The sequence below is a fragment of the Lissotriton helveticus genome, chromosome 8, assembly GCF_964261635.1.
Source record: "Lissotriton helveticus chromosome 8, aLisHel1.1, whole genome shotgun sequence".
Lineage (NCBI taxonomy): Eukaryota > Metazoa > Chordata > Amphibia > Caudata > Salamandridae > Lissotriton > Lissotriton helveticus.
The window spans coordinates 1,568,888,754-1,568,915,869 of NC_136069.1; positions in this window are offsets into that span (position 1 = coordinate 1,568,888,754).

Genomic DNA, 27,116 nt, shown 5'->3' on the forward strand with positions numbered 1-27,116 from the left:
TCTCTTCTCTGTCCTGAAACAGCAGTCATGCTTGTCAATCTTGTCTGTTTCTGTCGGGATGGGTAATAACGTAGCGGGATTGAGTGTATCACACCTCTTTATATGGATGTGACTTGCTAGCAGGGTAAGTTCGTAACTGGATAGTCGAGCGCTAGTAAGGTGTTGTGTCTTTGTCCTATTTAGTAAAATGTCTACTGCATGCGGAACCATAACGATCAAGGTGTTATTCATGACTAATCCAGCAGACTGTCGAATGCAGACAGCTGCTGCGGCTGTTGCTCTTAGACAACTTGGCAGTGCCTTAGCCACTGGATCCAGAGTTGCCGAAAAATTCCGCGCATGGGCGTTGTTTGTCCCCAAAGAGTTGCATTAAGACTGATAATGCACAACCTTCTTTTTCGTGGACATACAATGTAAAAGGCTTACTGTAGTTGGGGTTTCCCAACACAGGAGCCGAACACAATGCATCGCGCAACTCGCGGAAACTCGTCTGACAATCTTCAGACCAAGGCATAGGTTTAGGCGTGTCTTTGCGGAGTAGTGACAGTAAAGGTTTGGCTAGTAGTGAGAAATTCGGTATCCATTGTCTACAGTATGATGTAATGCCCAAAAAAGCTTGGACACCTCTCTGTGTCCTTGGGGCACTCAGTTCTGCAATTGCCTGTATTCTTTCTGGTGTCAGTCTCCTTCCCTCCTTCGACAAGATGTGACCTAGGTAGGTTACTTCTTGTCGGCAAAATTGCAGTTTTGAAAGGGAGACTTTGTGCTTCATGTCACATAGGTGACGTAATAGCGACAACGTAGCTTCCTTGCAAATCTCTTCAGTGTCTGCAGCGATCAGTAGATCGTCTACGTACTGAATCAATGTTGACCCATCTGGCAGTACAATTGTGTCTAGTTGTGTTTTCAGAGCCTGACTGAATATTGATGGACTTTCGCAGTAGCCTTGAGGAGCGCATTTGAAGCGGAAGCTTCGTCCTCCTAAATTGAAGCCGAAAAGGTCTCTACTCTCTTCGGCGATCGGGATGCTGAAGAAAGCGTTCTTCAGGTCAATCACCGAGAACCAAGCTGCTGAAGCTGGAACCATTGTCAATAAAGCAGTAATGTCGGGGACGACTGGAAACTGCGGTATAACTACCTTATTTACTTCTCGGAGGTCAATCACAAACCTATACACAGGGGGCTGTGAAGGATCAGTACGTTTCAAGACCGGTAAAACTGGACTGTTACAAATGTTTCCTGTTGTTTCCTCGATAACATCTTTATCGATCAAATCATAAACGATCGTTAACAATGCCTGTTCGCAGTCGTTAGAAATTTTGTATTGGGGAATACGTGGCAATCTGACGTTTGCTTTCAAAGTTATGACATACGGTGCTATCTCTAAACGACCTACATCGTTGGAACCATTAGCCCATAGTAAATCTGGAAGTGATGACAATTCGGTTGGGATACCGTCTTTTGACAAGTACATTGGAGAAATGACTTTTCTCCCTAAAGTAAGCTGTACTCCCGAGGGAGAACAGTACAAAGGCGCGTACAACCTCTTTAGCAAATCCAATCCTAACAAATTTTCACCACAACCTGTTGTAAGAATGAGGGGTGCTTCTAATTCACGGGGGCCAACAGAAAGGGAAATAGGACTAGAGATCGGGTTTCTAACAGGGGCGCCAGAGAAGCCTACTGAGACATTCATTTCGCCAGACAAAGGTGCGCCAGGAAGTTTTGAGTGCATAATAGAACTTTTTGTAGCACCAGTATCCAGCAGAAATGGCTCTGACACTCCTGAGGTAATTACCTCGACATAAGGTCCATCCTGATCTACTGGAACTGAAACAACTCCCTCTCTTTGTCCATGGCTGTCCTAGTGATCGTTACCCTCATTGTCGTGTTCGGTGTAATAGTCGTCAGCATAGTACTGAGCTGACTTGGACGATGAATTACCCTGCTGATCAAAGCTATTCATGGATTTCTGAGGCGGAAAAGAAGTTATATTCTGAGTGAAATTTCCACGGCCTCTACCTCTAGAGGCATGCTGAACACCTCTTCCCCTTACACCTTGTGCACCGTTTAAACGTCGTGCAAGAGCCGGACAATTATTCCTAAAATGACCCTCTTCTTTGCAATACGCACATTGATTCGGGCCATACGTAGGACGCTGATGGGAAAGCTCATTTCCTTGCGCGTCTCTAGAGTACTGCTGATTCTGTTGATAATTAGACTGGCTAGCCATACGAGGCTGATAGGCCTGTTGGAGAAGAACTTTAGTTTTCAAATCTTTCGTCTTTTTGTCTGCCTTGTCTAACTCGTCTTTACGGCTATTTTCATAGTACTGGGCTGTTGCTAGAATCTGTGCTGACGTAGAGACAGCCCAAGCACTTTCTGAGTCTTTTAGTTTAGCACACAATTCAGGAAGCAAATTGTGTACAAACTTGTCTACAAACAGTCTTTGGCCACCCTCGGTAGCCATATCCTGACCACTATGGTCAGTGAAGGTTTCCTCAAATCTCGTGAAGAAGTCAGACACATTCTCGTCTTTCTTCTGTTTGCACGCGGATAGCTTGTCCCAGTTTACACGTACTTCAGGCATAATTGTCTTCATGTACGCGATAATTCTACCAGGAAGTTCAGCTATCAACGGCTCAGGCTTGAAACCACCGATTTGTCTAGCATCTGTAGTCGCAATGTTTGCCCATGAGTCACCTAATTCTTGGTCATGATCCGTATGACGTATCTTACTCCATAAAGGATGTGGAACAATGTTCCCAAACAACATGTTTATATCCGCTAAATTCATTATACATGAGCTTGCAGTTTGGGACAACTCCTTATAATACCCAGTCGGGTTTTTACGGGGATCGGGTAGTGTCTGCTTGAGTGCTAGAACTTCTGATCTTTTCCAGGGGACATGTACCCATACACGCTGGAAATGAGGCAGAACCGGTGGAACTGCGGTTGCATCACCTTCCCTCCAAACCGGAGGAACCTCTCTCATAGGGTACTGTCTCGCTCTTTTCCTACTAGATGTACCACTGTCAGAGGATGACCCAGAATTACCACCTGTACTTCGATGTGATAATAATATCTCTACTGCTCTTTCAACGTCGGGACCAACTATCATACCCTCCCCAAATTTAAATCGTAACCTACACAACTCCTGCATGTTGCTCTTCTGACCATTATCTTCCAAATCCTCACACAGGAAAACACACATCTGCTCAAAGACGTATCTTTGCGTTGGTTCATCCCATTGACGGAAAACGTTCATGACAGACTCTACATCGTATCTCGCTGTATCCATAGCCCAATTTCGTGCTAACTTATTCAATGTTTCCCTTTCCTGATAATCAGGCATTTGGCTTCGTAATTGTCTTCGTTCTGTGTTAGGGGTCGTTTTAGGCGACCGAAAAAGTGGTGAAGGAAAGTTAGTAACAATGCTGGCCATTTTATGCCAGACGGAAGGTGAAAATGGAGGAATAGCTGGTAGTAGAACAGAGTCACGCAAAGCAGAAACAGAAATGTTCGTAGAACGAGTATCAGAGAGACTAGAAGGTGCGCTAGGCGAAATTTTAGAAGGAACGGTAGGAGAAGTAGATGCGATCGGTGAGCCTTGAGGAGGCTGTGCCAAAGAAACAGGAGCCAGCTGAAGAGTAGCCGGTGAGTGCGGTAAAGGAGCCTGTATTACAGCTACCAAAGGTGCAACGAAAGGTTGCGGAGGTGCTGTGGCATTTTGTGCATAGGGTGGCGGAGAATTTAATAGGTGGGACATTAATGGATCTTTCTCGGATCCTTCCTTTTGACCTTGTCCCTTATTTGGCAACATCGGGTAACATTTATCTATCGCTAGTTTCTTGCTCCTAAACATCTGTTCGCTCTCCTGCTCTTCCTCTTTATCTCTGTATGCAACGGCAGCTTGCACCATTGACATACCTCTTTTATTCTTTTTGGCTAATCTTATTTCTTTCTGTTTGGCTTCCTTGCGCCATAAGCGGAAAGAGTCAAACATCGCCGGACGGGCTTTCTTCTTGAACAATTTGACCTCTAAGTTATCTAATATTTCATGGTCGAAACTACCATATTGGGGCCATTTTAAAACACCATCCTTGCGGGTGTATTTTATCCATACTTCGTTATATGTGATAGGGCCTACGCCATGCTTCACATAGAGTTCATACGTTGGAGTTCCAATTGGAGGGACCGGACAGGAATCCTCCAATCGGGAGTCCTTACTACAACCAAGACAAAACAAGTTTCCAAGTTTGGTAAAACTAGGCATCTTCGCTCACTAGTCTAGCTTCAAACTTCAAAGGATTATCTGTTACGATATTTCTCGTGAATACACGAGTCCTTCGGCTTTGGGGCTTGCAAGTTCCAAATCAAGTCGTATCTCAAGGATACCAAAAACTAAGAACAGACTAAGGACTAGGAGACGCTCCACTTATACTTAACTGAAGTATTTGAAGATCGATGACGTCGCTAGAAGACTCGTCTATCGTTTCGCTCTACCAAGGATCACTGGGTCCAAAACAAGGCGATAGTCAGGGCAGCAGTCCTTCGTAGCCGTCGGGACGCGGGGAACCTCGCAGCAAAGACCTTCGGAACCACGTCGACATACAGGGGTCGCTGAAGTGGCTGGCCGTCCTCCGGAATTTTCACACGAAGCTCCTCACGAACATCTGGCTTGGACCGTCACCGCTTGATATCGCCCCGAGTTGGGCGCCAACTGAGGTAACGGGTTTTTAGGAACCCGCCGGTGTCAGGGGATAACACCCGAAGACCTCTGAGTTCCCTTGTTCCGGACCACAGAAACACGTAGTCTTCTAGTCGCAGTCAAAGATCAAGTTTTATTGGTAGCTACCAAGTAACACGTGTCCCAGAAGTACACCACACAGAGAGTAGGTTCTTGGGAGACTGTTCGTTTTTACAGAACCAGCCGTCTCCTTATATATCAAATATATGGCTTCAAGCAAGAATTCTTGAGTTTATGGTATGGCAACACACATATTTCTACAACAATACAAAGAGCGAAGTCATGTAAGCAAGCCCATATTTTAGATGTCCAGTTTGCTGATATATTACCCAGTTGGACCGGAAACTCCCATCAGATATAGATGAACCACCAATAAAGGAAGGTACAACCCAGCCATAAAAAGGGCCATAAACAAGATACGGGGACAGGTGCGTGTTTGAAGGAAACATGTGCTGTATGTAGTGAATGGTTCGTGGAATGTTATGCGTAGATGCTATCGTATTCGGTCACTGGGCGAGGAGCTGCCTAAACAGGTTTGGCCGAAAACAGTGGAGTCAGTTGGGACAGGTCAGGGGAAAGTCACGAAAGGTGGACGTGTCTATTTGGATCAAGCTCGACCTTTAATTGACTTATCATGAGGGCAAGATGCAAGATGGATGCCGTTCACAAAATGGAGTTTAAGGGATGGGACGGAAACTGTGATTTAGGGGTGTTGGCAACCCTCGATTGTAACGCAAATACATAGGAATGATGTCCTAATCATTATCGGTTCGTAGACACCAAAATCGTCTTGGTACGTTGAGATTTTGTGACACGGGTATTGGACCTCGATATCGGGAAAACCACAGGGTCCGGATTTTGGGAACCACAGGACCATGCAACCCAAACGCCTGTGCACCGTGTACTTTTGAAGCAGCATATGCTTTTTGGTGATTCCTGAGGCTGTGCTTTGGGCTATGTGTAGTCCTGACCCCGAGCAGTATTTCCACTGAAGATTTCTGTCCTCCACTCCACGAGTGCTCTGTGGGCCTGTACTTTGTGATTCAGCTCGAGGTCCCTTCGCTATCCCTGGTCCATTGGCATAGGGGTCCTTGCAAGGGTAACTTTGATTTCTTTTTGGGCTTTCCTGGTTGCTCCAGATGTGCCCTGACTCCCCATAGCTTGGAGAGTCTCCAGGACCTAGCTGGTCCTCACCGTAACTTGTTTCCACTGCCCGCGTGGGTTGCATTTGCCAAGGCGTGTTGGTGTTCAATCCAGACACTGACCCCTCAGCACTTGACATCCTTCGTGGGAAAGCTCGCCTCCAGACTTTGGTCATCATCGACATCTCCTGGTCCCCGTGGCTGCATAGTCAAGCATCCAATCTTCACCTGAAGCACCCGACATCAGTGGGCATTCGTCTACCCAGCCCCTGGTCACTCTGAAGTGATCCAGACTATGTCCCCTCTGCTTTCTGGTTCCTCTCACCTCAAATCCAGGCTTGGATTCCACTGGACACTTCTTATCTTCCCAGCAGCAGAACTTCTTTGAATCACGCCATTGAAAACGACAAAGGTTTCTGACACCACTTGACCCCTATGCACCCAGCTCCCCTGGTATAGGTAACACGGGTAACTTGGTACTCACAAGGGTGCTGGCATTAGAACCTTCTATGTTCCAAAGGGTTTGCTTGAAGTCTTCTCCGGAGTGCCCTTAAACTGTAATTTTCCAACCTTGACTTTCCCATAGAGCTGTACGGAACACGCGTCTGTGTTCTCACACAGCACCCGTCCTCCGTCACCTGTGTCACTCCTTTGGGTGGTTTCTTGGGGTCCCCGCGATTCTACGTGCTCTAGGCACTGTGTCTAGTGAAGTCATTGTTGTTATACCAATTCTTTTAGTATATGGTTCAGTCTCCCCCAGGAGCCCGCTGTGTATTGTGCTATTTACTGTTGTTCTATTGATTAAGTATTGTGTGCCTTGTGGTCTAATCTCATAAAGAGGTTAGTAGAGAGTGTTTAGTAATATATACATATATTTTATATAACACTTGTGTGGTTCTCCTTTCATTTGGTTATTCAGGAGGTTCTGATCTGGTAAAACAAGCTGTTTTACATTCCTTCAAGACTTAGCCTGAAGGCTGCTCTTCATAGCTACCACTAGGATAGCTTTCATAAAGGTTATCTGTAACCTAATCACCAGAAGGGTTGTTTGGACTGATACAGGGTGCCCACTTGAATTAGTGGACAGCATATACCAGGTCAACTTCTCTCACATCCCAATAATCAGAATGTATGTCCTGTGTTACCACATCTCCTAAGGAGACGGGAAACACATATGGTATCTTGAGGGCTTCCATCAGGCCATGAATTTTGAACGCTACTTTATTCCAAATGATGCCATCTACAACTGGGAAAGCTGAAATGTTCACAAGGGCTTGATCATGTTTCATGATATGGGACGATGTGTGGGGAGCCAGAATACCATCGACCAACTTTACAGCAGAGCCTTCTGGCAAATAATGACTATTGATGAGCAAGAAGAACACTGTCACAAATCCAATCGACATTAAAAGGAAAATCAGGATGAGCCCCAACCAGATGCAAGCCGAGGGTGGGACCAGGTAAGTCTTTTTGAACCAGGAGCAAAAAATACTTGTCTATGAAGGTGGAGATACCACAGAAGAAGATGAAGACGAGTCATACGAGAAAATCGTACAGTCCTCAAAATAACCATTTGCACCTGCGTTCAGCAATGGTGGCAGCACAGCATTAACATCATGTTGTAAAGGATTGTCCGGTACCTCAATATGGAACACATCAGCAGGATTCATATACTCGATGGCCGCGTTGGAAGGCACCGTGGATGAAGGCACAGCAGGCAAAAGACTAGCCGGACTTTCCATCGCACCACCAACAACACGGGAATTAGCTGTAGATGCAGACTTCACCAGATTCCAAGGAAGATCATTGCATGAAACACTCGGAGTCACACTATTCAGAATCGGCCGGATGGTGTAGTTTGACACTGTCAATTGAGATGTATTGATTGTCTTTACGACCAGGCTAAGGGTGGTGAATACCCTTCAATCCAAGAACTGGGACCGGTGTATGATAAGAGTGACAAATTCTTTTTTGTTCCCCAGCTTTTCTCGTACCAGATCGCCAATCTTAGGAAGCCAGCCGGCAACAGGAATCAGCATTCCCTTGTCAGTGCAAGAGGGTATTTGTTCAGTAGCGTAGCTGTCACGGGTCTTTTGAAGGTCCTGTAACATGGTAGAATGGTTATCTACATCAAATGTGGCAGCTGCCGCCACCACGTCAAGACCATCAAGGTCAGGCACAAACATTTTGATGCCAAAGAGCATTTCATACAAATGGGCCAGCCAGTTCCTGCCAGTAACCAAAGACTCAAGCTGTCAAAGATTGCTTTAAGTCATGGTTCATTCGCTCCACTATAGAATTGCCCTCAGGCCTGTATGGAGCTGAAAACTGCGCCAGCACCTCCGAAGACTTCGTCACGTCCTTGTACACCTTAGAGGCGAATGCTGGACCTTGGTCCGAATGGAAGGTGCCACAGACAAACATCCCCACAAAGACATGCAAATCTCCAATGACATTTTGAGCGTCAGCACTGCTTTGTGGCCAAACTCAGAGGAATCTAGTGCACAAATCAAATGCAACAAAAATATATTTATATGCAGTATCAGAAGTCAGAGGACAGCCGCGATCAAGATATATACAGCCGAATGGCTGATTTGATATACATAGTTGTGTCTGCGGTGGACATTAAACCGTAAGAAGGTTTGATCTGTTGACAAATGCCACAAGAATGTACGCAACTATGGATCTGTTTATATAAACCACGCCACCAATAACGTTGTTGTAGAGTAGACACTGTCGCAGACACTCCAGCATGTGCAGAAGCCATGCCCTCATGTGCTGGTATGATCAAGGGAAGTCTGCAGTCCATGTTGGGAATCAGTCGACCCCCAACTGATCGAATTGAAGCATAAGGAACTTGTTCGGGAGGTAAATGATAAGAATATTTAGATGGGAATCCCTGCGGATAAGCAGTTCCTTCTTTCGTGGCACCTTTAGCTGCCAGAATCTCATTATCTACCTTAGTCATGGACCTTGTAACTGATGCAATGGAACACATGGCTACTGCAGATTTGGCTGCCTCGTCAGCCAAAGAATTACCAACAGCATGTGATGGCCAGGAGTGTGAATAACCTGTGTAAGTGACAGAAGTTTTTTAAGCTCTGCCACTCCAACCCACAGCATTTTATGCTTTATTGAGTGGCCCTTAGAGACTCGATAATCATTTTGAGACCAAAAGAATACGTTGTCATTAAAAGACTAGACACAGTCTTAAGAATTGCACACAATAAGAGTATTTACATTAGGATCTGCAAGCTTGAGAGCTAGAATAAGAGCACACAGCTCAACCAATTGCGCCGTACAGTCTCCAAGAGCTTTCGTATGCACAATCGAAGACTTAAATTCACCATTTACAATTGAACCAGCAACAATAGCGCAAGCCGTGGAATAAGCATAAATGGACCCGATGACCGGTTGAGCGGAGCCCTCAGTGTAAATGATACAGTTGTACTCTTCCAAAGGTAAGGACAATAGAGGAGGATGAACATGTTCATACTGTAAAAATTCCAGTGTTTGGAGAGCAGGATTAAAGATAAACGTGACATCAGCCGATGTCAAAGAAGTAGCCCATTGAATCCAACGGGGATATAAAGCCTTAGAGTTTGGTACACTTGCATTAGTCAGGAATAGCAAGTGTACCAAGCAGGGATAGGCAAAACCATTAGAATGCCTTTTCCCTGCAAAAGCTAGCGTTCTTTCAGAATAGCTATTTGGACCGCAGTCAAAAAAAATTGAACTGTGGAAAATCGCATTTCCACTGCTGTGTACAGATGTGATTTGTATGCAATAGGGACTGTGTCCCCTTAGTTGAACGTTAGGTACGTGAAACCCACCCTCCCTGGTACAGTACATATGACTAGGTTTGTAGAATCATCACGTGTCAACAAGAAGTTAGTCTCTAGCAGATCAGACTGCAAAGATCATAGAATAGAGGTATGTTCTGGTAACCAGCAGGCCGAAGTAAATGTAGGTTGTATCAACGCATATAGCGGTTTGATACACTGGGCATAATCGGGAATGTATGTCCCCATCGAAATTTAAAAATCCCAGCAAAGACGGAAGCTTCTTCATTGTAGAGGGAGGTTGCAATTGTGCACCTTTCACCAGAAAGTGGAGGGCTAACCCCCTGCATTCATTGCTGAGCTCGTTGACCATAAAGATCACCGCCATACAATCGATGTGTGATTTAGCAAAATTAAATTTGTATCCATAGTGGGCAAACAAAAGTATAGTTCGGTCGACACGTACTAGATGGTAAATATACTCAACGTACGAGAATTCATCAGGGTCTATGCTGTGCAATAAGGACACAACACGTGCAGCGAAAGCCCAGTGGCTATTTTGATGCCACATTGGATATATCCAGTGTCGTCTTATACTTTTTATGAACAATGCTGTTCACTAGCGCAGAGATGTGTGTGTTCTGTACCACAAACGTACAACAATGACTATTCAAATTTTGATAATCTAATACAATGTGGTACGAACTGTCCGGTTTCGAAACCCGAAAAAGAAGATTATTCATCAGTGATACACAGGATTCAATCACACCGTGATATTCCAATTGAGTCAGAATGTCACAAACAGGAGCCCAAGCATCACGCCTAATTGGATATTGCGGTTGTGGCTGCGGAATACACAGTAATAGAATCTCGGGTGTTGGTGAATCTCTGTCCCAGCCCACAGTGTATGATACACTGCCGGGGAAATGGCCAAAGCCCACTCCGCTGCGTAAGCCTTTGCATGCTCCTCAGGGACGTATGGTGAAAAACTTGGAAGTATCACGTCCTCCTCTCTAGAAGCAGCCAAAACAAATGATGGAGGCCAATCCGCCTCCGCCAACAAAATGTAATAAGAAGAAGTGAGATTTCCCCCAAAAAACACTGTAATTGTATGCTGTATACCACCCTCAATTTGGAGGACAATTTCATAGAGTCTATCTGGGGGAGCAACTCAAGTATCTGCTGTTTCTACTGTGATAAATTTATCAGTTGCTCTCGCCTCCAGACAGGGACGCAGGGCCTCCCGCACTATGGTAACCTCCGCTGGGCTGTCGAGCAGAGTCATTGCCCATCGCCAGTCTAGGAGTAGCGCCCTCACCGTCTGAGGGATATTTCACAGTTAAAGCGGCAACTTTTTTCTTTTGATACGGGGTCCAAAATGAGGTAGTCCCTCTTGTTTGGACTTCACATCAAACTGGCAAGCTGATCCAGTCCTTGTTGTGTGGTCGCACCTTTGCCACGATCCTGACGGTCCCCTCCTCCGACTCGAGAGTCCGATGAGTCCTGTAAAGAACGAGAAGAGTGCTGATCAGGGACTTGAAATCTGTCAGGAGACTTAATTTTTGCACGATCGTGATAATCATAAGTTCGCTCAGAAGATTCGGGTGTTGGCGAGCCAGCAGGCGAACCCTTCTTCTGTTGTTCCTGTCCCTGTTTTTTGTTTTTCCAGTTCTTTTTAGGAAAGAACGGGCGCCCGTCCTTCTCAGGTTGGGCTTTCTCTTGTGATTGATTTTGAGTTTGTGGCTGAGTAAAAGGCTTAATTATTAATCTTGAGCAATTTGCGCTGTTTGCCTGCATCTGCAACAGCCTCAAAGGGTTGCGCTACCTGCAAGCTTAGTGCATCACCCTTAACATAAGCAAGGATCATATCTCAAACAACATCAAACACTCCCACCAGTCTCATCCCCAACTTCAGGGCCCCCTCTGCCCCATGTTCACGCTTAACACGTTTAATCAAGGAAGGGAGAACGGTCATTGAGGGGGTGCCGAAACACATAGAATAAGCCGCTGCAAACACTCGACCCCAAGTGTTACAATCAGCTAATTCGGGAACTAGGCCCTTAGGTAAACTCATGGTCAGGATCCTGTGTTTCTCTACAGGTGTTGTATTTGGAAAAACAGCATTGAGTTGTCCACATTTCTCAGCAAGCAAATAAGGAATGATGTCCTTATTTTGTCGTCACTTGCCCATTACTGACTTAATCATGACAGGACTGATGATCACGCCACCAGGTGCCGGTGGCTGGGTAGCAACGCCAGGTGGAGAACGCCAGGTGGTCCCACCTGGAAGTTGCGCAACACAAACTGAATAACAGCTCTGTGTACATGTATTATTGAAGTATGCAATAAGCGTAGCTCTGCGACTGGAACAGTGAGATAATTTGGATGCGCGGTATACCCAGCCATAATGGGCCTTGTGGCCCCATCAATTAACAAGGGGCCTAAACGTACCACAGATATAGGGTGAGGAAGGGTGCCATTAAACCATATAGTATGTTGCCATTAGCGGAACTTCAAGAGATCTATAAGGTCAATAATTCTGAGGCATGGCAGTGGCAGTATACTCGTGAAACAACTTATCTGTTCCATCTACTGCTCGAAAGGTGACCCAAGAATAAAAAACCTCGAATCAGTGAGCTGCATCCACTTCAACTACAAAAATAAGCACAACATCAGCATCCGGGACTCCATATTGAGTCAAAAAAGCTGTGACCAGTGAGCGGTTAGGAGGTGATACAGCAACCACCATAATCAATAGTAGAGAATTACAACTTATGTGTGTCAGCGCAATAACGAGTAAAAAGAAAGAGAAAGTCCTTTTAAAATTCAAGCTTGAAAAACCTATAAAATATAACAATATAGGAAGCTACACTGTCACAACCGTCTCTGGAAACAGAAGTGAGGGGTTTGTGGAAAAGCACAAGCACTACTCAGGCATCTCGCAGTTGAGTAGCAGACCAAGCACTGGCGGCACCATGTTGCGTGGATTCTGCACATACACAGAACTATGTGCAGGAATACAGGACCTTGGTGTGTAGGGGCTAATCCCTCCTACCTCCTCAGTACCCAAAATCCCAGAACCGACTAGCTATAGTGTCTCCTTTGTTCCCCTACATAATCACAAAGCTACAAATGATTAGACAACCCAGAACACAACACTCCCGACTCTCTCAGGAATCGTAGTAGCAAGACGTACCCTTTCACTCACTCACTCGTACCAGTGATGTCATTTGAGATGTCATCAGTGATGTCATCAGTGATGTCACTGACCTTGTCATGAATGATGTAATATGTGACATCATCAGCAGTGCATTGCAGGGGGTGAGTTGTAGTTAGCTGAACTAACTATAACGGCAGAATTTCTCTGTTTTTTGTACGAGTGAAATGTCAACTATAACATCCCTGAAACTTATAGTTTTTCAGTGAATTTCTAAGGTTTCTTAAATGCAAATTTCTAACTATAATGTGCCTGGAACCTATGTTTTTTTTCAGTGAATTTCAATGGCTTTTTAAATGCTAATTTCCAACTATAACGTCCCTGCAACCTATGGTTTTTTCAAGTGAATTTCAAAGATTTTTAAATGCTAATTTCTAACTATAACATAGCAGTCGCGTTTGCAGAGTGGTGAAGAAAGGTGAGCGTGGCCTTCAAACAACTCTTAGCAATTCCAGTATGTGGGATTTACTGGAGGTAACAGGAGAAGTAGTTAGCCCAACATCACCCTTGGGGGCCAACTACCCCTTTTATTACCACCAGTAAGTTCCACACAGCAGGATTTCTAACTTCTTATATCAGGCCCTGGCCCCTCCCTGCACCACTGTGCAAACGCACCCCCTAGCATGTTGTAAGTTGGGAGATTAAGTCCCCTTGAATCCTGAGGATCCCTGGGGGCCAACTAGCCCACCAGGTACCTCCAGTAAGCACCACAGGGCTGCGTTGATAAGAGCTGGTCCAACACCACGCCCCTTTTTACACCTCTTTGTAATGCAACTCTGATGCCCTTACTAGAGGTACCTGGTGGGCTAGTGCATATCGAAACTTTTTCTTTTTATAATTTCTCAGGAACTACTGAACGGATTTACTCCATTTATGAAAAGGTTGCTTTCTGAACCAAGCGCTACTTTTCTGCCAAATTTGGTGTAATTCCGTTCAGCAGTTCGGGCTGTAGCTTTGTCTTAAAGTTTCTTATGGAAAATAACATGGGGAAAACGTGTTTTGGGACCCCCCTTTTTTCTCGGCCCCCACTTGACGAATCACCCCGAAACTTTCAAGACAGGAGCTGACCAGAGCAGGTCACTAGTTTTGAGAAGTTTGCGAAGATTCGTCAACCGGCGCCAAAGTTATTGGGAAAAGAAAAAAACGGTTTCCTATGGAAACTAGGTCCTAACTGTAACTACCTACTGGTGACTGCCAGTAGGTAATATAAATATAAATATATATATATATATATATATATATATATAAATTCCAACCGGAAAGTCGATGCGGCGCTTCCACATCAAACCCAGTGCGCAGACACAGATGAGTAAATCCACAGCCAGACTTTCTTAGGATATTTCTTCGTCCTTTATTGCATATAAAGTGCAGAGGTGCAACACACTGCCAAACAGACGCGTTTCGGGCGTGAACGCCCTTGCTCACTGTCAGCGGGTAAGCGGTACATGAATCATTTAAATACATTAGTTAATTGATTGATTGATTAAACGCGCCAAAACTCCCCTGCATTTGCATTGGGCTAAAAAGAGGACTAAGGCAGAAACCCACTAGCAATGTACGTAATTAATAGTACGGCCATTTTGCAACGGAGCCAAGTTAGAAGTTTTGTATGACATTGATCAATGTTAACATACATTCAAAGGTCTACCCAAAATTCCCGGGATTGTGATATAGTTTTTGACAACTAGAGCAAGGGATTCTTTTTATAAAGTGCAAATACTTAGCAGCCATTAGTAAAAAGCATACAGCAAGTGCAAATACGCAAAATTACTAACTGTGCAAACACATAACATATTATCTGTACAAATACAATGAATCATTGAATATATATACAGTATAAAGTGCAAATGCTCAGCAGCCATTTTTGTGCAAACATTAAAAGGCCAAATATGTAAAGTTATTCAAATGTACAAATACATAATACTTTGATTGTGCAAATACAATAACTGGCAAATAATGTCATCTCTTATATGCACAGTGCTGAAATCAAGACCTTGCTTTTCAATGACTCATATCACAATTTATCCACAACATATGGGCAACGTTGAAAGATTCCATTGTGTGTCATAACATCATCATATGGATATTTATATATTTAAGGCACCGCCAGACCAGACGTGCCATAAACTCTACACTTATGCTGGTTGTGACTCTTGCTGCACAGGGTTAGCTCTGTGATATCTTGCAGCTATACCATCTGCAGCTACAGTATTTTTAATCCTTGTCAGTAACATTGTTTTTAATTGTGCTCTGCTTTACGTTCTATTGCTCAACAAACGGTGTGTTCTTACCTCTTGGTGGCTGACTGCTCTATTTTCTTGTGAGGCTTCCCCGGTCCGTCACGGTTTGTACCGTTTGCGCGGAGGGAAGTGCCTCTTTAGTTTCACTTTGAGGCTCTCTTCACGTGCAACCACTTCCGGTGCTGCATGGTCTAGTGGCTGACTGCTGCCTTATTTAAGGCCACGCCGGACCGGACGCGCCATAAACTCTATACTTATGCTGGTTGTGACTCTTGCTGCATGGGGTTAGGTCTGTGATTTCTTGCAGCTATACCATCTGCAGCTACAGTATTTTTAATCATTGTCAGTAACATTGTTTTTAATTGTGCTCTGCTTTACGTTCTATTGCTCAACAAACGGTGTGTTCTTACCTCTTGGGGGCTGACTGCTCTATGTTCTTGTGAGGCTTCCCAGGTCCGTCACGGTTTGTACCGTTTGCGTGGAGGGAAGTGCCTCTTTAGTTTTACTTTGAGGCTCTCTTCACGTGCAACCACTTCCTATGCTGTGCAGTCTAGTGGCTGACTGCTGCCTTATTAAGGTCATGCTCGACCGAACGCGTAGCGGACACACGCAGCGGGCGCGCCAAAGGCAAGCCCGTCTGCGCCCATCCGCGCCAGGACAATGCCAGCTGCCAGCCACTCTGCCAGTTCTGGGGAACCTGTTTATTCTTACTCCCATGATAACCTAATGATGATAAAATCTTCAAGGGATACGGTCTGTCCTTGTTCTCCTCTTACTCCTATGGGCTCTTTCTTCTGTAGGATTTGTGGCTTTGACTCGGAAGTTATCATGAGTTGCCTGCCTACACAAATGCAGGGGTCAGGACAAAGCATCAAAATACTTACTCTTAACTGTAGATCATTGGTGAAACTCTATTTAGATGTGTTTGATCTACTTCAAGATGAGTCTCTGGACGCTCTCTTCCTGACAGAAACCTGGTTGTCAGCCGATACGTTAGCTGAGCCAGGCTTGGCGCTTCCCTCTGGCTATAGTATCTGCACCATCAACCGAGAGTCCAGGGGAGGGGGGTTGCAGTTGTTTATAAAGCCCATCTCCTCTGCTCATTGGTCAAGGAAGAGGTGGTTCGCTCTGAATGTGGTCGCTTTGGGATTATTTTCAACCTCAATTTTACCCTGTCTGGGCTGATAGTCTATCGTCCTCCGGGTCCCTCCAAGGAGGGAAGAACTGCGTTGGTAGACTTAGTAGGTACTCTGGCTGTGAGATATGCCAACTTTTTGGTCATTGGTGATTTAAATCTCCACCTTGACAATCCACATGATCTGGATGCAGCGAACTTTATTACGGACCTCGCAGCCTGCCAACTGCTTCAATTGGTCCCTGGTCCTACTCATTCTGCAGGCCATTTGTTGGACCCTGTTTTGCAGAGGCCGCCGCTCCCCCCGAAGGGGGGGAGGCTCAGGGGCCGGCACCATAACCCATGCCGAGCCCCAGTGGGAGAACCAGTTCTGGGCGCCCAAAAGCGCCCAGAAGCAGGAAGTGAGGCACACCACCCCTCGCGGGAGCACCACAGTGGTGCCAAAAACCCCCGGCCAATGGGGGGGCATCGCTAGGTACAAACCCCCCAATGGGGAGCAGCACCTGGGTGGCGGGAAGAGCGAGGTGGGGGATATAAGCATCCGCTCCCTCAGATAGCTCCTAACTTCGTGGAGCGGGGAAGCGGCGCACCTTCATTTTCTGGAGGACGATACCTTTGTTGGCACGAGGCAAAGCTCTGCCGGAGGAGACTGAAGAGAAGCTCAAATTCCAAAGCGGTGTACTACCCAGCTAGCGAGGAGGCGAAGCCCTGCCAGTCTGGTTGGGGCCCGAAAAAGCTACAAAAGCAATGTAGGTGTGCCTGCTCACAGCCCGTGCAATAACTTTTCCTGCTGAACCCTCGAGACACTGCTTATGGCTACAGCGAAACTATCATCCAGTGCCCCCCCTTTCTGTCCGATGGTGGTAAGGAGTGGGTGGCTAGAGCCCACCGAACGGCCCCGGGCATGGAATCGGCGGAGGCCTCCACCCTCAACCAGCAGGTCTGTGGGCCAGGAAGATCATCTCGGGGTCGCATACCAGATAGCAGAACTGGGTCCAGAGGCGCAGCCTTTGTTGTGGCCCGGTGGTCTGTCCGGTTGGGCACCAAGGGAGCACGAAACAGAAGCTCCCTGGCTGCGCCACAGTTCGTACTTAACAACGAAGGGAGGTAGAGTATAAAGTAGGATTCCTACTCCACGGGCACTAATAATTAAACAAGAAGAATCCTACTACCTGTGTAAAAGGGGAAGGGGAGGGGGGGGGGAACACTCAGTGTTGTGTAAAATACCCCTCACACACCAACAGGCCCCTTGGTGTCATGCTTCATCATCGGGGTCTTCGCACCCCGCTGAAGGGATGCGGCACGCTTCGACCTGTGACTACACGGGAGCGTTGACAAATCAGACTATGTGTGGTGTGTGTTGAGTGCAAGTGAAGGGTTTGGATGTGAGTGGGAGGTGTAGTGATGAGTTAAAAAGTACCTGGCTAGTGGGTGAAGTAAAATTTTTTTTATTAAATACCCCTAGCTGGTGCTGTTAAAAGATGTGCAAAGGGACGAGGTTGTTTGTCTTAATTAGGGACAGAACCTCTGGTGTGCGTCGACATGTTTCGGTACGGGTGTACCTTCTTCAGGACGGGGCACAACTCCCAACCCTACTCACGTTTTTCTAAAGAAAATGGGTTTCAATTAATTTTTAAATTTATTTTAAAGAAATGATTACACACCTTTAATGAGTGTAATCATTTTTTTTAAAATAAATTTAAAAATTAATTGAAACCCATTTTCTTTAGAAAAACGTGAGTAGGGTTGGGAGTTGTGCCCCGTCCTGAAGAAGGTACACCCGTACCGAAACATGTCGACGCACACCAGAGGTTCTGTCCCTAATTAAGACAAACAACCTCGTCCCTTTGCACATCTTTTAACAGCACCAGCTAGGGGTATTTAATAAACATTTTTTTACTTCACCCACTAGCCAGGTACTTTTTAACTCATCACTACACCTCCCACTCACATCCAAACCCTTCACTTGCACTCAACACACACCACACATAGTCTGATTTGTCAACGCTCCCGTGTAGTCACAGGTCGAAGCGTGCCGCATCCCTTCAGCGGGGTGCGAAGACCCCGATGATGAAGCATGACACCAAGGGGCCTGTTGGTGTGTGAGGGGTATTTTACACTAACACTGAGTGTTCCCCCCCCCCTCCCCTTCCCCTTTTACACAGGTAGTAGGATTCTTCTTGTTTAATTATTTGCGCCACAGTTCGGCCTGCGGAGGGATCCCTCAAGACTCTTCTGGAGCCCATGGCAAATCGACTGTGTATACTGGCTACACAGCAGCCCCCCCCCTTCATTTAAGTGGGAGGTTGGGGGACAGTAGAACGTTGCGGGACTTCCACACGGAAGCGGAGCAGAGGTGGGGAGATGGCTCAGTGTGCGGAATGCTCGATGCTGAAACATGCAGCACTCTACAAGTCACAGTCTGACCCAGCAAACCGGCGACCGGGAAAGGTGACCAGCTGCAAGAAACCAAGTTGCCGGCTAAGGGAACGAGGATGCCTCGCCCACCGCCGGAGAAAAAGACTGATGAAGAAGAGAAGGCCTGGAGCGAGCGACGCAGTTTAAGAGCCTCCCCTCCCAGCTCCACAGACATTGGGGGAAGAGGGAGCGCCGGGCGGTACAAGACACCAGATGTGGCAAGGTAAGGGATCAAACAAAGAGGAGCGTGCGAGAGTTACTGAATAAATTATACCCTGGATAATTTTGAATGAATAATTTTACTGGGTGAAGGGTGCTGGCTGCGGTCGGCGCACAGAGGTAGGGGTCGTGAAGTCACGACAGCAATGTGGTGATATGGGCTAAGCCAGGTTAGCGGTAATTTCACCCCCAATGTAACGAAAGCTCCGCTGGCCTGCGAGGCAATTTCTCCCCTCCAAAGCCACGAGCTCAAGTGGTTAGAGCAGATGTGGTGCAGGGAAATGACTGTAGTTGCGGGTTAACCCATCAGCTCGAAATTCAGCTCGAATATGCTGGGGTGCCAGGTCCTGTTTCCTGCCACCCCCCTCCCCTTGTTAACCCTCCAGCACCCCAGGGTAAACGAAATTGAAATGACTCATCACGAAAGGGGAGATTAGGAGATCTCTACCTCTCAAGAGCTGGATGTTTTCTGGCTCACGCTCAAACGTTTATGCCCACAGTTAGTGCCTCTCTCTGAAGCACGCCACTGTGAGAACATAAGGGACTAGTGATTCATTCCTATATAGCGTCTGGCACACTCATGGCTCATTGAGTTAAGCGCTGCCGCCGACGTCTGGTGTGACCTGCAGGTCACGGGTTCAAAGCCTGGCAAGGCTGATAAATTGTGTCCAAGAATATCGCGTGATGATCACGATATATGTTTAACGGTAGTTTACTATCCTTGGCACCGGCAGTCGTTGTCAATACAGACATTCTGCCACATGGTGCCTCTGCCTGTCAAAATTATAAATGAGCAAAACAACAGTTATTAATTGCGTTGGTATAGTCAGTAACGGCTCTGGCAGGGGCCATCAGAGGTGAAAGCTGCAGTGGCCTCCCTACGAAGGCCCTATCCCTCAAGAGCTGGTTTTCTGGCTCACAATCAAACGACTTTTCCCACGTTTGGTGGCTCTTTCTAAAGCACACCACTGTGCGAGCACAGTTGACCCGTGCATCCCTGCAGCGCTTTGAAACTTTGTTAAAATTGGTTCCTATATGGTGTATTGTATGTCTGAGGTAGATCGGTAAGGTAGCTCAGCTGGTGAGAGCTTCGTGCTAATAATGCCAAAGTCACAGGTTCCACCCCGGTTCAGGGCAATACTTAAAGTTTGGAAAAGAGATGCTTTAGAAGTGAGCAACAGTAGTTTCCTATGCCCGGCACCAGCTGTCAATTCAGGCGCTTAAGAAAGTCGGCCAGGTGGTGTCATTGTCTGGCAAAATTAGAAATGAGCAACACAGCAGTGGTGGATTATTCAATAGATACCAAAAAACGACCAATGCCTATTACCAAGCATTCCTCGTAGTGTCAGGTTCCTGGAATAATCCGAAGGATCATGCTTACAGGGGAGTAATAGTTAGTAGTTGCGTAGGTATAGTCATTGGCGCAATCGGTGGCGAAAGCTGCAGTGGCCTCTCGACGAAGGCCCTGGCACCTATTAATTTAATTTATTCTTTACAAATTAAGCAGTGGAAATTTACTGTACGACGGATGGGCCCAGTTCAAGCAAAAACTTGGGTCGAAGCACACATGGTTGTCATTAGGTAATATAATAGGTCAGCCAATTTGCATTTGAAAGGAACGGGTAAATGCCCTTGGCTGTTGGTGTAGACCGAACTAGGCAGGATCCCGATTCACACCACACATGTGGGATTTGTGGTTTAGAGCCACGACCAACATCTCGGTATGGACACTGCAGAGTCTCCAACAGCCTACTCGACCTCCTGAGCCCCCCCCCTGGGATTGCTGCTAATTTTTGATGACCAGTTGCTAGTGCCAGAGCTATGTGTTATTAGGGGCTTGAAGCAAAAGGAGAGGGACTGGGGAGGCAGCCGTGACACTCCGGGTTTCCCAACGAGAAAATCATCCTTAACCGCCTCATCAGCTCACTGACCTGACGCTCACGCGGACAGTATCAACAGAACTTTGTCAGAGCGTCCCGCCCCCCCCCCCCCCCCCCCCCCCCGCAGGCACTTGCACACCAGCGGCGGGTGCATCGTGGGGAGATCGAGACGTCCTGCCCATACAGCCCTGAGGCAGAGATCATGGGGCGACAGATCCAAGGAAACAGCGGGGGGGAAGGCGAACGGGCGCCGCGTAACAGAACCTTAGGGGGCCCGCCGCATCATGTGCGGCTGCCAACGGCCCAGAGGGCTTCTGGCAGGAAGGTACTGGGGAGTGCGGTCTATGCACTTTAAGTTGCAAGTTTGAAAAGGAGGCCTGGGTCCGGATCCCGGCTTCACCATGCCACCAAGCACGGAGATCCTGCGCAGTCATTTCTCCTGCCTGTGCGCCAGTACCCTTATCCGATAACTGCTTGTGGGCCCCGACAGTGCTGAATGTGAGCTCCAAAGCGATAGCTTGAAACTAGCCCAGACTTTAACGCCGAGCATGGCCAACAGTTAAGGATGCAGTCAGTAAGCGCTTAGTAGTTCAGCAGCGCGACAATAATACACACTTAAATTGGTGCTGCCAGCACGGGCGCTTGAGAGGCGGAGGAAGGCTGGTGTATTAAATATTCCCTCCCATATTGCCAGACTGCTGGCGCACAAAAATGTGACCCCATACAAGAAATATCCAGCAATTATGATAAAGAGAAGGGGGCACATGCGCGCAGGCTGACAGGGAGGGGCAAAGCAGTGGAAAAATCGCACAGGGAAAGATCCCACAGCACCCCCCCAACTCAAGGCAGCACCGAAAGGTTGTGGGTGGCAAAGGTGGATGGCAGGCGTCCCATTGAGTTTCAAAAGTCAGGCCAGCTGATGGAGGCACTGGCGGTGGGTACAAAGGTAAATGCAAGCTCCAACGTTGCCAAGCGGCACTTTGCACGGCATTCTCTGGCGCTTTCCCCACCAGCGAGCTGGTGACACCTAGGAAGCAGGGACCAGCGTGACGGTGCCGACAAGTCACAGACATCAGACCCAGGGCATGGTCGGAGGAGATAACTAAAAAAAAACAAAAAAAACCCAGAACAGGTAGGAAAAGGTGCAGTGATACAACTGCATTGCATCAGAAGGAGCAAGTTTTGCGTAGTGTGCTGCTTGTTCAGATACATGGGGGTACGCCCTGCAGGTGAAGGGCCAATTTTTGCAAACACCAAGATGGGGACAACCTAAGCAAGCTCCAAGGGACAGCCATGATGCGCCAGGCCTTAGCAACAGCCAGGCTGCCATTAGAGGCCATTACCCCGCCCCCATTCTTTCAGGATCAAGCACCTACCTCGGCATTACAGCACGACATGCCAGAGGAAATACAGGCGGTGGGCAGGTTGCGGTCCCAGACACACGGAACCAAAACCTACATCCGACCACAGCTGCAGTAGACCACACCGCCGGCGGTCAGGACCACTCACTTTGGGATGCCGCACGGCAGGGTGAGTGGCGGAGCGGGTCACCTTGGGATGCCGCACGGCAGGGTGTCATGAGACCCCCCCTCCCCCCCCTAAGAAAAGGGGGAAAGTTTGGATCTTGGGGCGCGTTCAGCGCTGCAACCACCGCCTGACTGTGCAATTCCTTTCCCAGTAGGCAAACGCCCACGGCTGGTGTGGGTAATGGGCCACCCCCTTTGTGTCCAGGATGCAGACATGATGGCGCTGGCAGGCCACAGGAGGGCGAGCAAACGCAGAGGCACGTGCATCCGCTGGTTGGGGCAACCAGGAATGAGTTGGAGCCAGCTGCCAGCAACACTCGGAGACCTGCTGTCAGATGCAGCATAGCACCTGGACACTCTTATTCATCTCAGGGGGCAATGTCCGGGCCTCTAATGGGGGAGAAAGGCAGGGGGCAGGTCACTCAGGCTGACCTCACAAAGGCGCCTGCAGGGTAAGGCGGTGCAACCATCATATGGTCAGAGATGATCAGCAGGAGACTGCGGAGGGGCGCCGAGTTTTGCAGGACCAACGGTACGGAATCCATTAGACAGGTTTAGTTGATCTACCTCGGTCGCCCAGAGCTGTATGGCCAGGTCAGAGTACACCTGTCAGAAGAAAGGTTTGAGAATCCTGTTAGAATAACCTACTGGGCGCAATGGCTCTTGCAGCCTTAAGGAAAAATCACGATAGCTGGGGGGAGCCGCAGGCAGACGTTAGCCTCCCTGCGGCGTGGCGGAAATAGGTACAATGGTGGGCTAAGGAGACACACCGACAGGGCGGTCTGTAGGAAGTAGGCCACTCATTTTGGGTTGCCGCACGGCAGGGTGAGGTGGCCGGGCCAAGGAGGGGAGTAGCAAACGGAGACGGCGCTCGCAGCCCAGACCCGGACGGACGGCAGGGCACAAAAAGGTAGCGAGTTGGGGGCCTAACTCTTTGGAGAAGCTACCCCTCCCTACACGCAGAGGGCGTGGGTGACCAACCAAATGGTGGTCCCAGTAGTAACACGACAAAGAAGACTATCAAGGACTAACAAAAGAACTATTTTTTTGGTGTGCCATTTATGAACTGTATGTACCACAATATGATCTGCACAGTATGATGATGACATGTATGATTTATGACCCATATATGATTTATGACCCAGAGATGGCATTTCGCAAATGATACAATGTGACCAAGGTTTATGCTAAAGATGACCAGGAGAACCAGTCTGTGTATAATCCCAATAAAACTGCGGCCAAAAACAACCACAACAACTACAACTCCCTGTTGGCTAATTTTATTGGGATACCAGGGCGATGGTTTTGGAGAAGATATTTCCCACGGTATGGGCACAGTGCGGGGGTTATTTTCTAATCTTCCAGGTCTCCCTGTTTCAACCCCTACCTCTCTAGATTGGCCTGATCATTATTTGATCACCATGGAGCTTGTACGGGTGCCACTCTGTAGGCCCCAGCAGTGTTGTACTTTCCGCCGTCCTTGGCACAAACTGAATTTTGATCAACTTGGCACATGCCTCTCATCCAGTCTGCCTTGCTGGCCAGACAAGCCTGGTCTGGCCAATGATGCCTTTACCAACTGGCTTAAACTTCCTCTGGATGAGTTGGTTCCGGCTAAGTGGTCGAAGGGGCGAAGAACCAAGTCTAATCCTTTGTACAATGGTACCCTCGCGGCCATGCGTAAAGCATGCAAACGACTGGAATGGGAATGGAGGCGTGATTTTGATATTGATTTGAAAGGCAATTATCATAAAGCTATAAAGAAATATCACAGGGCGGTTCAGAAAGTACAGGCCTCCTACTACTCAGAGATTAGAAATAGTCAGAACCCTGCTAAGAAGGTTTTTTCTATTATCACTACTTTGAAAAATGCAGGGACACCCAAGACATCTATAGTGAAGTCTAGTGAGCACTGCGAGAACCTGGCCATCTTTTTTATTAACAAAGTGGAGAACATCTATAAAACCTTTCCATCAACGACCCTAGCTAGCGACTGGGAGGATCTACCTCCTCCTGCTCAGGCATTAGTCACTTTTCATCCTATTACCAAGTAAGGACTTGTCATACTGTGCAGGAAGATCAAAACTGGCTCTCCTACCGATCCCATGAAGCCGGAACATCTGAGGAGAATATTGCATGCTCTTTTGACATCGCTGGGCCAGATTATTAACCTGTCTCTGGCTAGGGCCATTGTCCCCAGGGCTTGGGAGCAGGCTATTGTTAGGCCGCTCTTAAAGAAGCCCATGCTTGATCCAATTAGGTTGGAGAATTTTCGTCCCATCTCTCTGTTACCCTGGATGTCTAAAATCACAGAGGCTCATGTTAACACGATTATCTCTAACTATTTGGAGGAAAATCACATTTTGGATTCTTCACAGTGTGGCTTCCGTGGCAATCTCAGCACTGAATCAGCTCTTTTAGCCGTATCTGAACATCTGAGAGCTGCTCTGGATGAAGGGCGGTCTTCGGCACTGATCCTTTTGGATCTTAGTGCCGCTTTTGACACGGTTTCGCATCAAATCTTGATCCAAAGGCTGAGGGAGGCTGGCATTGCGGGCTCCGCTCTGACCTGGCTCTCTTCTTTTCTTTCAGACAGGTTCTTCCAGGTTTCGGCTCCCCCTTTTTCTTCTAGGATGCATCCCATCAAACAGGGGGTTCCCCAGGGCTCTGCCCTAAGCCCTACACGTTTTAACCTGTACGTCCTACCGCTGGCCTTGCTAGCCAAAAGGAGAGGGTTGACGATTGTGTAATATGCTGATGATACTCAGCTTGTAGTCGCCCTCTCCAATGGCTGCCAGGAAAAAGCGGCTAAGTTTCAAAGTGGTTTAGCGGCTGTAGCAGAGTGGCTGACGACCAACTGTCTACAACTTAATGCCAGCAAGACCGAGGTCTTGCTGGTGGGAAAGGATCATGAGCTATGGAGCGGGCACTGGTGGCCCTCCTCCTTGGGACCCCCTCCTATTCCCAAAAAAGTGGTGAAAAACCTGGGTGTGTGGGTTGACTCAACATTGAGTTTTCAAACCCAAACTAAGAAGGTGGCGGCAACCTGTCTTGGTATTCTACGTTGCCTTAGATCCATGCTGTTTTTTTTATCCCTCTATTCGGCAGACCATGGTGCAAGCATCTGTTCTTTCTAGATTGGATTATGCCAATGTGCTCTACCTTGGGGTCAATAAGACTGAGATCTTAAGACTTCAGAGGGTTCAGAATGTCGCCGTAAGAACGCTCCTTGCTATGCCAAGTTGTTGTTCCACCTCTAATATCATTCGGCGGCTACATTGGCTACCAGTGGAGTGACGGGTGGAGTTTAAATCCCTTTGTTTTGCATTCAAGATTTTGAAATCTCCCTCCTCTGGTATAGTGTCGGGCCTGCTTTCGCTTTACATTCCCCGGCATTCTCTGCGCTCTGCTGGTAAAAAGCTGGCCTCAATACCACGTGTGCAGAGGGTTCGTGCTGGTGCTTGCTTATTTCTGGTACTAGCTTCCAAGCTCTGGAATGGCCTTCCTTCTCATATCCGGAGCATGAATAATTATCTGATCTTCCGGAAAGCGATAAAAAACTATTTGTTCTCACTATAAGCTCTCCTTTCTTTGCTCCTTTGGTGCCCCTGTCCCCTGTCTTTGAACTGTGCTGGGATTTTCGTGCAGTATTTGTGGTATTGTCTTTCAGCACCGGGGCGCCCCGTTGCTGGGGCAGCTGTGCGCTCTATGAACTATCTTAACATAACATATATATATATATTAATTTTTTTTAGCAAAGAAACGCCGCACTCGGGAACTTTAAGTTTTTAAAGTTTAATTAAACAGAGCCCAGTCTGCACACTAACGCGTTTCAGCCTTGCGGCCTTGGTCACGGTAGGTGGTATTACTTTTGCAACTGTTTTATATCATTTCCTGCTTTACAGCATGCCCATGAATTCTGGGACATGTAGTTTTCAATATATTAACACAGTTTTCCACAATGCAGATATTGTGTATGATTTTACATGAATTATAAGTGCACTTGTACCTTTGTAGTTATAAACATCAAATAATTTATTATTTACATGTCCTTTACACTTTTAAGTCAAAGTAAAGCCTTTTCAGAAAATATTCAGTGTCCACATTTTTGTAATTAATCACACCAAATTATATGCTTCTTTTGTATATGCGTAGGATTTCTTTTGTCGACTATTCAGCAAGATTGAGGGTGTAGTACCCTGATTATGAAAACAAAGTTTTTATAGAAGGCAAAAGGTTAGGGATAAAATAAACAGTTGTAAATTGAGTATCACACCAGTTGGAAAAGTGTTGTCATGTATATAGTATATGAATAAGTGATTCATGAGTTGTCAGCTCTAACAAATGTTCATTCTAGGTGGACATACAGTTCCTCATCGAGATTCATTCCTCTCGGTTCTTTTTTCCTCATTCGGATAATGTATTTCGATTCCAATTGTCGCAGTCTTTTCCTTTGGTCTCCTAATCTCTCATTAGTTTCAACTGTGTCTATTGCAAAATAGCTCATATTGAGCCAGTTCCCATTTTGACATGTCAGAAGGTGCTTTGCTGTCGCATATTTTAAATCCTTGTTCTTAACTGCTCTAATATGTTCGAAAATTCTCTTCTTGAGCATGCAGGTGGTGCTTCCTATGTATAGCATAGCACAGTCACATTGGATTGCATAGACCACAAATTTTGTTGAGCAAGTGATCCGTTTTTCGATATTGATTAGTTTGCCTTCTGGATCTCTAATATTTCTTTTATTCACTCCGATTTTGCATGCCTTGCAGGAATTGCATTTTTTTAACCCAATCTGTTGTTCTGT